Below are 14,115 nucleotides of genomic sequence, written 5' to 3' on the forward strand. Positions count from 1 at the left end.
TAATTAGCAATCAATGACCAGAAAAAGGAAAGATTTTAGAAAGACAGTTGTAGCAGAATAAAGTTTGTGGGCCTTGAGAAAGCGAGATAAGGTTCCAGGTGGTCAGCATTTCTTTTAATCATCTTTGTGGCCGATTTTGATGGTCATTATTTCTTGGCAGGCATTCAGTTTCTCTGCATCTTAGGGAGTTTGCTGTTCTCCCCCTGCGCGCATGGTTCCTTGCCCACGCCGGACCTCAGGGACCATGGCCACAGCCATTAGCCCTGAGGGTCACTGCAGGGGGAGGTGCAGCAGGGAGGCTATTTGGCGAGGAAGCGCTAATCTGGGGCATATTGACGGGTGGCCCAGGTAAGCCAGGAAGGCTGAGCCCCTAACACAGCCTGACCCCCTGGACTTTTCCTCGTTCGACGTCCCGCGGTCACGGCGAGGAGCTTGTGTCCCTGCACTGACCTGGCGCTGTGTGTTCAGGTATTAATGGGTCACGCTTGACGTGACTAGTCTTGTCTGGATTTCTTTTCAGAAAATCACTTCGACCCTGAGGAAGAGGGCGGGGACCACCACCTGTGCCCCAGGTAACCGTGCCATCCGGGTCGTGTTCTCTGGTGACGTGGGGGGAAGTCAGGTCACGCACAGTCAGTGTCAGCACCTGTTCATCCTCCAATAACCCCCGAGTGTCCCTTTAACAGCAGTGTCCATGGCACTGGTCACCTGTGTAGACGGCCTTGTCACCACCTCTCGGGCGTGGTGACGGGTAGGCAGCTGATCCACGCCACCCATCGCTCTGGGGCTGCCTGTGCCCCTGAGCCTCCAGCAGGGCCAGCTGGCTTTAGGAATCCCGAGTCAGCCCCGGCCTCCTGCCCCAGCTGGCAGGGAGCTGACCGTAGGGGAGGAGACCGGAGCCCCCAGCCTCACCGGGGCCATGTTCCTTTGTGGCCCAAACCTGCCATTTCCTTGCAGGGTTCACAAGATCGGCCACCTCACATGTGTTGCAGAGGAAGGCTGGACTCTGGATGGAGACTGTGAGCAGAAACGCTGGGAAGGGGGAGACCCCCGGGCCAGTTGCCCACTCTTTTTCTACCCTACACCTGTATGGGCGGGGGGGCGCAGCCCTGCAGTGGCCTGTGGGCCTGATGGATTTGAGTTGACCTTCAGGGGTTCCTTTCTAGTGGCAAAAAGGTTAATAAGTAGAGAATAACAGGCGGCCTTCCCCTGCCACCCAAAGTCCTCTCAACTCCCGTGGGGGACGGTCATCGTGCCAGGCAGCCAGGGAGGCATCAGCATTGGGCCCACACCCGACAGTGGCCTCTCCTTCATGGACCTGGTGTCTGCTGGTCGCGGTGTCTGTGCTGCTGCTGCCAGGCAGCACTGTGGGTCGTGGTTTGGTCCCCCTGAATCGGCTTCTCCTTTCAGATGCCCTCTGGGAGGCCTTTATCCAAGGCCCTGGGAAGAGACGCGTGAGTCTCCCAACGTCTGAGGTGCCTGCTCCAGGGGCACAGCCCGTGCCCTGCGGGTGGACGGCCAGAGACCCTTGGCTACAAGTGGACAGGCAGCTCCACAGTGGCCACGGCCAATGCCAGCTCCATCCTCCCGCCACCATGTGGCGCTTTACAACCAATGGGGATTCTGAAAAGTGCTGCCCACTCTCCCAAGGTAAGAAGGGAGGGGAGGTGGGGCTCCGGGGCATGAGTTGGGGGTCCCAGAGAGGATGGAGATGTGGCTACCCCCTGTGCTTCTGTCCGGGCGCATCCGGATGCTCTAAGGGCCGGGCGTCAGAGGACAGGGCGAGGGGCTCTGTCCCAGTCCTGTCTGCACATTGGTGGTTTTCTTGCTTCACGTTAGTTTTCTTCTGAGGTCCTTTCACTTGAATGTCTTCCTCTGCAATCCCAGGAGAGAACACCCGCAGCCCACGGGGGGGGGGGGGGGGGGGGAGCTCGAACACGAGCCCTTTCCGGAGAGCCCGGTTCAATGCAAACTGCTTGACAGCAAGTAGGGCCGGGCCAACTCTCACCTCCTGCTGTTCGCACGGACAGAAGGACTGACCGCACGCGCTGTGGCGTCCTGGGCTGAGCAGGGCCGGGGCCGCCACTGTCTCTGACGCCCACCTTCCCGCGCTTTCTCAGAAAGGCCAGTTTGGAGTTTTCTCACTAGATCTGCATGTTTTATAGGAGACGATTCCCTGTGCAGATGCTCCATGGCCCCGCGAGTGTTAGATTCACAACTGCACACGCGACGAGTCCTCAATGTGCATGTCTCACGGCGGCTCCGCTGGGGGGATACATTCACAGGCAGCTTCACATTGCTCCAGTGTTCGCGGCCCCGGTTCTTTCTCACACAGTGTCATCCATTTCCATGCTCCCCGATCTCCGCCTTCTCTTGGCTCCCTCTGTCCCCGCGCCCGCCAGGCCTTTGTCGACTCTTCCTAGAAACTATTTGATTTTATCAATCAATCCTGTATTTTTGACTTTTAAAAATCAAAAGGAACGTGTTTGCCTCCTGGCGATCTGTTCATTACTAGGTAACGTAACCAAGATCCCCCAGAAGGAAAATGTCAGCGTGCATGTATTCCGTCCCCCGCCCCCGTCCTCAGGCCCTTCAGGTGGTTTATCACATTTCTCTCTTGCAGCCCGGCTTAGGTCAGACCCGCCCAGGGAGACCAGGGGTAACCATGGCTCCTGTGGGGCTGCTGCGGTTTCAGATCTGGCTTTGGGCCCTCGCCCTGGACTGGGGAACCCGCCTTCGCTGGAGGGGCCCACGACGGAGGGCTTGGAGGCCTTCAAGCCTGAAGGCCCGGTGAGCAGCCCTGCGGACGGCCCCAGCGCCTGCACAGGGAAGAAGATCAAAAGCAACCTGTGGTTCCGCAAACGGAGACTGGCCTGCCGGTTTCCGGGCCTGCAAGCTTAGGTACAGGCCAGGCCCTGTCTCCAGGGGCACTCGCTCCACTGTCTGAGTCTGGCTCACCTCACCTTCCCTCTTTCTGTCCTAGCCAACAGCTGATGCTCCTCTCTCTGGTTTTACTCGTTTCCCTGGGGGCTGCCCCCTGCTCCTCCTTCCTCCTCGTCCCTGACCTCGGTCACCCTGAGCCTTCCCTGCGGCCCAGCTGTTGGCAGGGCCTGACCACACCTCTCATGGAGATGTTTCTCTCTCTCAGGCACCCAGTATTTCAGGATTAAGAGAAGATTTGCTGATTGGAAGAAGAAAAACCACATCACATGAAGTACCTTCTCCACTCGATGAAAAATTTCTAAAGTTCAAATCCCACAGGACACCAGAGGGATCCTTCCTGAGAAGCCACCTCCAACCACAAGCTTCCCTCCAACAACTACTTTGATGGAAGAAATCACAGACCTTCAGCCTCCAGCTCCACCCTGGAGACCAGTGCTGAGTCTCACAACCAGAGTTGAGAGACCCGAACTCTTGCCCCTCGCAATGCCCATCCTGCACATAGCCGAGCTGAGCTCCTGGATACGACCATCTCAGCTGGACATTCTGGCCACCCCGTGGGCTGCGCCCGCAGCAGACAGCACCGGCTGGGCAGAGTCCTTGCTGGAGGTGTAGCCTGAATTTCATCATGAGGTCATCACCAGACAACGGTAGAACTCAGACCCTGCACCGGACAGCTGGCCTGTCTTCCTCCAACCGTCAGTGACACCCCAATTAAGTCAAGACAACAAAAAGAGGAAGAGATACTTTGGGTTCAAAGGAATTTTGTGATTTTGGGCAGCCTTCCTTTGACCCCAAAGCATCTCTTCCCCTTTCTGCTGTCCTCTTGGAGGGGGTGGCACTGACTGGTTTGCAGAGGACAGGTCAGCTGGGGTCAGCGGTCTGTTTCTGAAGTTGTCCGATCATTTCCTCAAGATCAAATTCAGGCTACACTTTCCGAAGGACCCTTCCCAGTCCCTGCTGCCTCCTCCCGGCGCCGCCCACGGGGAGCCCGAGCATGTCCAGTCTGTCCCTCTCCAGGACCCGACGCTCGCATTGGCCACTGTCTTAAGGAGGCACCTCCTGGTCTGTTTACTGTAAAGACACGTCATTTTCTCTACAGCTCATTTGTAACTGGCGAGCGGAGCCGTGGTAGTGGCCACCACCTCTTCCCCAGCAATCTTTCTCTTGCCTGCTTATGTAGGAAGAATTCTGTTGTTCCTGGTTAACGTGGAGCCCAATTGTTTATGCTCTTTTGTCCTCATAGTTTAACTCTAATATTTATTCTATAAGTTTTTGATCTTTCACGTTTACGCTGCTGCTCGCATCTCCTCACCCTCCATTTCCTGCAGTAGGTTTAGTACATGCTCCTTCCCCAGCGCTTCCTGCATCAGCATGCGTGTATTTACATTAGTATAAACACACCTTTCACTCGAGTTTTTCCCACCTTTCACTCGAGTTTGGTTTCAATCTTCAGTGAAGTATCTTCAACAGCGACAAGCTGCTCAAGAGGCAGACGTTCCATGGTCATGGCCTCCTGGTGGAATTCATCCTCTAGCGATTCCTTGTGATGAAACCAGGAGACAGGAGTCTCTCCTGTTGAATACTCTCTTTCTGCCCTTTCATCCATGGAGAGCTTGGGTGAATGTGAATTACTTGTCCACCATGGCTTTTACTTACTGAGTTTTTAAAAAATTGTCCCGTGTTAAGTGACCTGTCCAGATTTAGAATGTAGTGATTTTCTCTGTATGTGAACTGGCTTTTTTCTTGGAGGGCGGGCGTGAGCGGAAGAGGCTAACTGAGGCCTGGCCATTCAACGAAGACAGGTCTGAGACTGGACTGCTCCAATTCTAGTCCTCTGCTGCGTCTGTCCCCACTCATATTCTCTTAGTCACTTCTTGTTCCTTGATGTTTTTTTCATCAAGGATACTTTCAACCAGTACGTTGTCCCCACGAACCTTGTCATCCAGCCAATTGGTCATCCCAGGTCAACTGTGGTCTGCTAATATTCATTGGGAAAATCCATTAATAAAAATTTCGTTAAGTTATACATTGCTTGCTGTTCTGAGTAGCATGATGAAATCTCGCGAAGTCTGGTCAACCCAGCTGGGATGGGGTCATCCCTTCCTCGGGGGTGTGCTCGCTGCATGTGCTACCACCAGCTCTCACTAGTGGCTCCGTGGTGGCCACATGGACTGTCGTGGAAGGTCCAGCCTTACTAATGGCCCCAAAGTGCAACAGTCGGGGTGCTGGAAATTCATATACTCTGGAAAATTGACATTAATAACCTAATATGGGTCACAAGGCCTAAGTCTCACCACAAAGGGATTATCTCACCACAAAGGGATTTTGTCATCTCCCTTCTTCACAAAATTAGTGCAGTCCAGGGGCCTCCCTGGTGGTGTGGTGGGTTGAGCATAGCGCTGTGAAGCTGTCCGCAGCCTCTGTAGCGCGGGTTCGATTCCCAGGCCAGGGACATTCCCACATGGTGTGGCAGACCACTCCTTTCTCGCCCACTGCTCCCTTTGGCAGGGCCTTAGTCCTGATCTGTCTGCCTGTTCTGCTCCCCGCTCTGTCTCTGGTCAATCCTCTCACTCTCCTGTGCCTCTGGCCTGTACCCCAGTCTTGTATAAATAAAAGAAATAAAACCAACGTATTACAAAAAAAAAAAAGTGCAGTCCAGTAAGATATTCCTAAAGAGAGGAGCATCACATTACTTTTCATTTAGTTTATTGCTTTAATTATACTGTTTTATTACTAGTTATTAATAGGTGACTGAGTTTGGTGATGACTTTTTAGATACAACACCAAAAGTAAAAAATGCTACGTAGATCTTCATTAACATTAAAAACTTCAGCTCTGTGAAAAGATAACATTAAGAATTAATTAAAGACGAGTCATAGACTGGGAGAAAATCTTTATAAAACAAATCTGATGAAGAGCTGGTATCTGAAATATCCAAAGAATTTTTAAAAGTCAACAATAGGGAAACAAACTATTAAAAAAGATCTAAACAGAAACCTACCTCACCAAGACAGTTAGATAGGGAACACAGAATGGGACAGTCATCCTGGAAGACACTGGTAGTTTCTTAAAAACTAAACATACTCTTCAATGTGATCCAGCATTCGTAGTCCTAAGAATTCACTCACATGACATGAAAACTATGTTCACTAAAAGCCGCAGGTAAGTATTTACACTGTTATATTCATGATTGTCAAAAAGTGGAAGAACCAAGATGCTGTCCCCAGGTGAGTGAGTGAACTGTCCCTCTAGACACTGGACAGCACCCAGGCTCAGAAAGAAATCAGCTCTCAGCCATGGAAACGCACCGGAGGCCCTTCAGCATACAGTGGTAAGCCAACGACACCTCCAGGCATAGGAAATGTCAACACAAGAACTTCTGGAAGAGGCAAAATTAGACAGCCAACGATCAGCGGCTGCCATGGTTATACTGGAGGGAGAAGAGGCATGACTGGGTGATGCTACACTGGGGCTTTGAAGACTGGAATACAGAAATAATAAAATTCAAATGTGCAAATATTTTGATCTGACAACGCAACTTCCAGGAATCTACAAGGAAAGCAAGTGAGGAACATGTGTGCGTCAGGCTGTTTCCTGCAGCGGTGTTTGCCATGATAAACACCGGAGACAATTTTGTGACCCTCAATTAGAGCGTGTTTAAATGGACCATGTTTCTGTGCAGCAGCCTGGTTTCCCAGAGGTTTTATTCTTTCTGAATTTCTTTCTCTGCCATGTGGGGCATTCTAGATCTTCGTGTTATTTTTGAAGTCCAGAACTTTTTGTCATTGAAGAGACCTCCTGAGGTCATACAAATATTTTCCTCTATGCTCTTCTAAATTTCCTAAAGTTTTGCCTTTCTCATTGAAGCTTACTTAACCATGCATTTAAAAATAAAAGTAAACTATTCCATTTTTCCAAAGAATATTTGAATGACGGTCTATTGACATCAAGGATATTTTTAAAAAGCCGAGCAGATACTGAAAATACTGCTGGCAACAAGACTGATGAGCGCTCAGGTGCGCCGGACATTCTTGGGGTGACAGGCTTTGGCTCTTGCTTTGGCCGCATCTCACTTAAGCTCTGAACAAGCCAAGTCCTGGGGGGGGGGGGTCCTCTACAGGGGGGAGAGGGAGAGCCGCCCTGACAGGTGCGCTTGGCAGCTTGTGGCGCCACTCCATGCGCCCAGCCGGGGTCTCTAGTTCTCTACTGCAGGAACACAGGGTGTCATGTAGCTATAAAAAAGCCTTGATACTAAACGCCAACGTCCCCTGGTGGGCTCGAACCACCAACCTCTCGGTGAACAGCCGAACACGCTAACCGATTGCGCCATAGAGACCAACGTGCCGGCATCCCGGGCCGTCAATGCTCCATTAAATCCCTTCCAGGCGCCGGCGCGGCACTGGGCCTGGGCTGTGGGCTCTGACCCCCGCGCTGGGGCGGGGACCCTGCGGCTCGGCCCAGCCTGGCTCCCCCTCCGGGACGCCAAGGGCGCGGGAAACGCTGGCGACGGCCCTGCACGCTTGGGTGTTGTCGCCAACACCGGGGTGCCAGGCCGCCGGGTGCCAGCCTCAGCCCCTCGGGTGCAGTCCCCCGCGTCCTGGACTCCCGCACGCGCTCGCGGTCACCCCCAGAGCACGCGCTCGCGGTCACCCCCGGCCGGCTGGCGCCCAGCACCACAAGCCTGTGCCCCTCAGGGTGGTCCGGTCCCCCCCAAGGCTCTCCATGTTTGCTCATCACGCAGCTCGTCGTGCAGACCAGGCCTGGCACCCAGTTGGCGCCTAATAATTGCTGGGTGCAGAGATGCTCTCTGCGGTCGGGACCTGGGGGGGCAAAGAGGACGCGAGAGGACACCAAGAATTGCACCATGGCCTTTGGCACTTGCTGATAGCCCCGTGGAACACTCCCCCCCAGGGGCTCCGGCTGGACACGGCCAGCTCAGCCGGACTCTGACTTAAGGACCCGGCTGCCCCCAACGCCCCGACTTTCTCCCCAAGGCCCCCAGGCAGGCGGGCGCAGGTGAGGAGCGGGCCAGGAGAGAGGGACCCGCCACCGACTTCAGAGATGAAGGGAGGGAGCCGGACTTAGCGCGCCCCCCACACCACAGATGACTTATTCAGTGCATGACCTTCGTGCTCCCAGAAGAGTGAAAGGAAATATAGCCCCCAAAACCAAAATCAGGGCCTCCCTGGTGGCGCAGGCGGTTGAGCACGGCGGGGGGGGGGGGATACCCACACGGCGCGGCAGACCTCTCCTGTCTCCCCGCTGCTCCCCTCAGCAGTGCATTTCAGTCAATCTGCCTGTTCTGGTCCCTGCTCTGTCTCTGGTGAATCCTCTCACCCCCGCACCTCTGGCCTGTACCCCAGTTTTTGCATGCATGAATAAATACATCTTAAAAACAAAACAAAAAAGGCGGGATAAGCCATTTCAGGTTTTCTGGGTGCACGAGGTATGTCACTAGGCAGGAAAGTTCTCCAACAGCCTCTAAATTTTTCTGTGAAGGGAAGGTCCCCGCCCTCCTCCCCAGTCTTAGGGGAGCACACCTGGGGCGGGACGAGGGGGGCCCAGTGGGCGGGGCCGGGGCACTCGGAGCCGCTCGGTGCCGCTCGGCGGGCCGGGCCGGGGCCGCGCAGGGGCCGCGCGGCCTCTCCTCCCCTCCGGGCCAGGTGGGGAGCGGCGGGAGGGGCTTCCTAGCACCCCGAGCCTGCCGCGCCCGCCGGCCCAGCTCCCTGCCCGGCGCTGCAGTGGCCACCCGGAGAAAAGGCGGGTCCTGGGAACGCGGGGGGCGGGAGCGGGGCCGGCGGCTCCCGGCGCTCTCCTCCCGGCCCCGCCCGCCTCCTCAGCGCCGCCCGCTTTATTCAGGACCCCCCTCTACCTCCCCTCCCCGCCCCGCCCCCCAAACCCCCGCAGCTGGTGCGCGTCCCGCGCCCCTCCGGATGCCCCGCCCCCCCACCCGACGACCCCGCCCACCCGACGACCCCGCCCACCCAACAGCCCCGCCCCTCCGACATAGCCCCGCCCCTGACGTCGCCCCGCCCCTTCCCGCCCCCTCCAGTGTCGCCCCGCCCCCGTACAGCCCGCCCCCTCCGAGGTGGCCCCGCCCCTCCGACGTCTCCCCGCCCCGCCCCCCGGCGTCGCCCCGCCCCTGCCCGCCCGGCTGTCCTCGCGGCTCGCGGCTCCGCTCGGCGCGGGAGGCCCCCCCTGTCGGCCAGCGGGGCGGGGTGTCCGAGTCCCCGCCGAGCCCCGGGCGTCCCGCCGGCCCCGCCCCTCCCGCGGGCGCGCTCGCGGCGGACGAGTGGGGGGCGCCTCCCCTCCGCGGCCCGGCGAGGGGGAGCGGGGCGGCCGCAGGGTCCCCGCGGGGCGACGTCGGGGGCCGGCGCCGGCCGGAGCCGGCGGGGCTCGAGCCCCCCACGCCCGACGAGCCTCGACGGAGCGAAGCTGGGGGAAAGGTAGGCGCCCCCTCGGGCCCCAGCGGGATGGGGAAGCAGCCGCCTCGCGCTTTGGGGTTCAGAGCGTGGCTAGTCCCACAGGTGGGGCCTGGGGGGTCACTGCCGAGCGGGAGCCTAAGACCAGCGAGTCTTGGAGCCCCAGACCCCCGCGGCCGGCCCCTGGTTTTGAAACTTCGGTGGCCAGAGACTCGCCCCCCCGCCCCCCCGCGCCGCCCCGAGTCCTGCGGGGGGGCCCCGGGATGGAGGAGAAAGTCCCCCAGACCCAGAGCGCCCGTCACCCCCCGCGGAGGAGCCGGCGGGCCCAGGGGCTGCTGGGGCCCCACCTCAAGCAAGTGGGGTGGCGAGAGAAGGCTCCCCCACGCCCCTTCACCCTGGAACTTACAGAGAACAGGCCCGCGCCTTTCTTATGTTGGGGGGAAAGGCTGAAAATAAAAGGAAAACAGGTGCTTCGGGAGGGAGAGGAGCGCCTCTGCAGGAAGGGCGCCCCGAGTTCTGCGGAGACCCCAGGGGATAGGCCTGGCGCCTCACGCGCCCTCTGCTTCTCCTCTTGATGGACCCCAAAACCTTCCCCTCCTAAGGCTTGTCCGTGCCTGGGAGATGAGGTTTCATCACGAGTGTTAGTGATTCATGGTTGGACCCGTTTAAGAACGCGCAGGTCATGCCTGGGGCATGCCTGCACACGGGAGCACTGTCTGTGACGCTACACGGAGTTACTTCTGGCATGATTTTCATGCGGGTGAGAAAAGCAAGGTACAGAAGCGTGTACACAGCACACCCTCTTTTGTGCAAGGAAAAGGAGAAATTGATGTGTTTGTTTTGCAGAAGAGAGAGGCCCCAAAATGAGTGTTTCTTCTAGGCATGCATGGGAATGGAGTCTGAGATGGGAGAGACCTTTCTAAGTGTATCTTAATGCAGTTTTTATTTTCCAAACCATGCTGTTTTATAGGCCAAAAAAGTGAAGACGCCAACCTTTTTAAGAAACAAAAGCAGAACAGATGAAACCTGTCCTATAACCTTGACGCATAATATATTTAATTGAAGTAAAACTTGAAGGATGTATCCTAAGGAAATCTTGAACTTAACCAGGTTGTTGGTGGTGGAACCGATTTGGTCATTCTGAAGCTGTTGTGTGTGAATTTTAAGATAGGAAAATAAATACTCTGACGTTGTCAGGAATCACGGTTATCAACTTGGGAGGACAAAATAGGAAAAACTGTGGAAGAACCTGTGGTGCTGAATGGAAACTGCAGCTCCTCCTATCAGCTCGTGGAGCCGCGCCTGGGGCCTAGAAGCAGTAAGCACATCTAGAATGCTTGATAGTGTTTTACCGAGGCTCTCTTGATGTTTCTTTTAGATGTCTCAATTTCTAATCTATCGGTTGTAGAAAGGGTATTGTGTAAGGAAAAAGCCAGCATCACTGTATATAAGACTGAAAGGCACTGAGTAATTCTGTGTTGTAACCAGCAAGCTCAACATGCCTAACATTGCCGTTCTTGGAGCAGAACAGGCAGACTGACTGAAATCCACTGCTGTGGGGAGCAGTGGGTGAGTCAGGAGAGGTCTGCTGTGCCATGTGGGTTGCTCCCTGGCCAACTGGGGATCGAATTCATGCTGCAGAGGCTGCGGATTGCTTCACAGTGCTGTGCTTAACCCCTTGCGCCACAAGAAAGCCCCAACATTGTTATTCTCTATAGAAATACACAAAAAAAATTGTAAATTTTGATCAGAAGATCTGGGCTCCAGCCTGGGCCTTGCAGGGCCTTGCTCTACCTCAGGTATGCTGCACATGTGCTGTTGGGTGAACAGTAACCACACAAGATGAGGGGGTAAGTGCAGGGAGAGACCATGATGTCTCAGGCCCTGGGCCAGGGGTCATTGTTGAGGCTGCAGGAGAAGGATGCTTGGAAGGTATGTTAACAAAAGACCCCAAGCCAAGTGGACCATAAAGAAATGCTTTTGAAAGCACAGGCCATGCAAGTTTGCATGTTGCAATATAGTTATAGGATCTGCACAAGATGAATGTGCAGCTGGGGATGAAAACATAGGTTGGATCCCAGTGAATCCAGCTAATAGCTAGGTGTGCAGTGTAGGAATGCTGACCGTCAGATCACCAGGTTTGCATTCCTCCTGTTAATGTTGGTGAGGCTTTGAAAAGAGGGCAAGTGGCATATGGAATGACATCATTTGTGTCCCCTACACCTATGTCTTTATTCAAATGTGTCTATGTGACCATTTATATCCTTTAGATCCTAAGACTAATCTTGATAAATCATCTTCAAATGTCTAATGAGTAATCAATGAAGAATTCAAATATTATTGCTGTATAATACTTTTATTCAACAGTTTTATGGGGGGGAAAAACCCCCCCATTTTTGTGTTACATCACATAATTTTCAGACATGTCAGAGTCCAGTGACAAATCACATTTAGGAAAAGCTTGAACATCTATTCCTGTGTGCCATTCCACTGTGAAATGTTGAAAAGCAGCTCTGTATCTCAGCACTAGAGATTACAAAAAGCACCATTTAAATGCAGACTCACATATTTAATACCTTTCAAACCATAGTCTTATTCTCCATTTATGACAGAGCTGCCCGTATTCAAAATGCTTCAGTGTAGTAACAATCAACATTCTCCAATCTATCAAAATTCAAACAGGTGTCATATCTGGGGCCCAGTGTGGAGATTAGAACTAAACCACACCAGTGAGCTTGGCCTAACCTGAAGCCACCAATTGGGTGAGGAGCGTGTACTGCAGGCGGGAACAGAAAAGACTCTCCACCCACAGCCTAACGCTTAGGTTCGGTATTCCCTGACCATTTAAGCTGACTGCAAAATCCACAGCATGTTTAGTCTTTCACACCAGTTTTACTATAAAAGCACTGTGATGCACGCGGTAGTTCAACTCCAACTAATTTTGCAACTAAGAAAAAATTTAATTGTTAATGAGACTCATTCACTTCAAAGCACAGCTGAGAAAAGCATATCAATACAAACCCCAAACTAGAATCCTGGATGGAGTCCAATGCTTAGAACTGGATTCTATAAGTAAGACTCTTGGGTTGCTCACTTTTCCTCCCTTCTTATAACATTAAAGCAGATAGGCCTTTTTACTACTAAAGTTTGGGTTCACTGCAGAAAACAAAGCCCTTCAGTCTCCAATTGCGAGTGGTGGACAAGGAGAGAGAAATGTGGAGGTTGAGTTGTGACAGACCCTAGGCCCCAACCCTCCAGGCTGTCTCTTCCGTGCGTCACCAGAGTCAGCAGATTCTGGTAGAAAACAGCAAGAACTTAACTTGGCTTTAAGGATGAGTTAGAAAAATGTAGGAACAAACTGTGTATCTGTTAAGTGTGTGCCCCAAATAACTAGAACATGAGGATTTATAAATCTCTGACTAGAATACGTTTCCAGCACATACAAACTGCTGCATATCATCTGTAGTGAGGCCAAAATTTAAAAGCCCTATTTCCCCAATTAAAAGCAGGAACTTTTATTATTAGCATGTCTCATTCATTTAAACTGCAGACTAACATAAACCCAGCCTAAAGTAAAACACTTCTTTCCAAATTTAACTTCATTTTAGCAGCAACACTTTCCAAAGGCTTTATCTCTCAACTCGAGTAGAGATAGTTGGAGCGAAGTAAGTATCGGTTTATGGGACCCCCTCAGAAAGTTCTCTTGTCTCTACCGGGTAAGAAGCGCTGTTGAGGGCAGGTGTGCACTTCAGGGTGTTGCCTACGGTGGCTCAATTCCCCTTCAAGTCTAAGCTGAAAGCCAATAAGCTCGGAACCATGATGTGGAAGTTCTCCAAACCAGCAAGTAACTAACATTTGGTTTAGGTTGTGTTTGATTTGAGGTCCTGGTAAAGTCTCCTTGGTAAGTGTTGTTAAAGCAGAGACTAGAAGGAAGAGCAGAGAATAGGAAGAGGCCACAGGGATGTTTTCTACAGTGGAGTCTGAACAGTGAGACGCAGGGAAACCAGTATATGTTCGACTTAATTGAGATTAAAAATCTCAGTTTTGAGCTACTTAAGTCTTTATTTTCCTAGCATCACTCTTCAGTTCAGCCCTCCCCCCGCCACCCCTAAACCATGATGCAGTTGCTTAAGAGTCAGCCCTTATTTCACCAGCCCTGACTGTGAACCTTGCACAGGCCAAATAAAACAATTTTTTCCCCAAAGTCTGCCAAACTCTCTCTTTAACCAATATGAAAGGGTGAGCGAGCCGTACACCGGATTACTTCCTCCTTCCCTCTCTACCTTCTAGAACTGTTTCTTGGGGAGAGACTGAGTGTGAGGAGGCTCCTCAGGGCCACAAGACGCACTGGCAGTGCAGAAAAGGGACAGTGTTGGAGCCGGCGCCCGCGTCCCCTTACCCATCCCCTTCTGGCTTCCGTTTCACATCTGGCTGAGAGGTGATCTCAAAACCTGGGGAAACTGACACTCTGCATGTTTCCAGATTAGAAAGATCTGAAGAACCCAAACCTACTGTCCTTGGAGCCAGACCCAATTCACAGAAGCCTCTGACCTGAGAGAAACTGAAAGGCTCTCTTCCTGCCCCACTCGACTGATACACCTGTGTGGAGTACAAGTTTTAATACGCGAATACACAGACAATGGCACTGCAATACTGCTGACAAGAAATATGAATACAATACAAAGAGTTTGAGTCCTGCTAAGTGGCCAACTTCCTTAACTGGTATTGGATAAAGACAAGAGTTGAGTGT

The sequence above is a fragment of the Talpa europaea genome (assembly GCF_964194135.1).
Source record: "Talpa europaea genome assembly, chromosome: 9".
NCBI lineage: Eukaryota > Metazoa > Chordata > Mammalia > Eulipotyphla > Talpidae > Talpa > Talpa europaea.